The sequence below is a fragment of the Bison bison genome, unplaced genomic scaffold, assembly GCF_000754665.1.
Source record: "Bison bison bison isolate TAMUID 2011002044 unplaced genomic scaffold, Bison_UMD1.0 scf7180017851873, whole genome shotgun sequence".
Classification (NCBI taxonomy): Eukaryota; Metazoa; Chordata; class Mammalia; order Artiodactyla; family Bovidae; genus Bison; species Bison bison.
The window spans coordinates 15,164-16,935 of NW_011482446.1; positions in this window are offsets into that span (position 1 = coordinate 15,164).

Genomic DNA, 1,772 nt, shown 5'->3' on the forward strand with positions numbered 1-1,772 from the left:
GTTAGTTCTTCTCTGAACCTCTGGTAGAATTTTCCTGTGAAGACATCTGGCTCTAGGCTTTTATTTGTTGAAGATTTTGATCCCAGTTTCAATTTCAATGCTTGTGATTGGCCTGTTCATATTTTCTACTCTTCCTGGTTCAGTCGTCAAAGGCTGTACTTCTCTAAGAATTTGTTCATTTCTTCCAGGTTGCCCATTTTGTTTGCATATAGTTGTTCATAGTAATTTCTTATGATCCTTTGTATTTCTGTGTTACCTGTTGTAGCTTCTCCTTTTTCATTTCTAATTTTATTGATTTGAGTTTTCTCCCCATTTTTCTTGATGAGTCAGGTTAATAGCTTGTAAATTTTGTTTACCTTCTCAAAGAACCAGCTTTTAGTTTTATTGGTTTTTGCTATTGCTTCTTTCATTTCTTTTTCATTTATTTCTGCTCTGATCTTTATGATTTTTTTCTTCTACTAACTTTGGGGTTTGTTTGTTCTTTTCATAACTGCTCTAGGTGTAAGGATAGATTATTTGATGTTACTTTGTTTTTATGATGTAGGCTTGTATTGCTATAAACTTACCTTTTAGCACTGCTTTTACTGCATCCCACAGGTTTTAAGTTGTCATGTTTTCATTGTCTTTTAGTTCTAGGCATTTTTTGATTTCCTCTTTGGTTTCTTCATTGACCTCTTGGCTATTTAGAAGCATATTGCTTAGCCTTCATGTGTTTGTATTTTTACATTTCCCCCCTTGTAATTGGTATCTAATCTTATAGCATTGTGGTGAGAAAAAATGCATGATACAATTTTCTTAAATTTACCAAGGCTTGATTTGTGACCCAACATGTGATCTATCCCAGAGAGTATTCCAAATGCACTTGAGAAAAATGTATATTCTGCCGTTTTTGGATGGAATGTCCATAGATATCAATTAGTTCTATTTCGTTCAATGTGTCATTTAAAGCTTGCATTTCTTTATTAATTTTCTGTCTTGATGATATGTCCATTGATGTGAGTGGGGTGTTAAAGCCCCCACTATTATTGTGTTACTGTTGATTTCCCCTTTTATAGTTGTTAGCATTTGCCGTATGTATCAAGGTGCTCCTATGCTGGGTTCATATATATTTGCAATTGTTGTATCTTATTCTTGGATTGATCCCTTGATCATTATGTCTTATCCTTCCTCATCTCTTGTAATGGTCTTTATTTTAAAGTCTATTTAATCTGATATGAGTAATGCTACTGTTGCTTTGATTTCCATTTGCATGGAATATCTTTTTCCAACCCCTCACTTTCAGTTTGTACGTGCCCTTGGGGTCTGAAGTGGGTCTCTTTTAGACAGCATACATAGGGGTCTTGCTTTTGGATCCATTCAGCCAACCTGTGTCTTTTGTCGGAGCATTTAATCTATTTAAATTTAAGGTAATTATTGATATGTATGATCCTATTACCATTTTATTAATTGTTTTGGGTTTGATTTTGTAGGTCTTTTCTTTCTCTTGTGTTTCCTGTCTAGAGAAGTTCCTTTAAGTATTTGTTGTAGAGCTGGTTTAGTGCTGGTCAGTTCTCTTAACTTTTGATTATCTGTTAAGTTTTTCATTTCTTCATCAAATATGAATGCTGGGTAGGATAACCTTGGTTGTAGGTTTTTTCCTTTCATCATTTTAAGTATATACTGCCACTCCCTCTGGCCTGCAGAGTTTCTGCTGAAAGATTGTTAACCTTATAGGGATTCCCTTGTATGTTACTTGTTGCTTTTCTGTTGCCCTCAATCTTTCCCAGTATCAG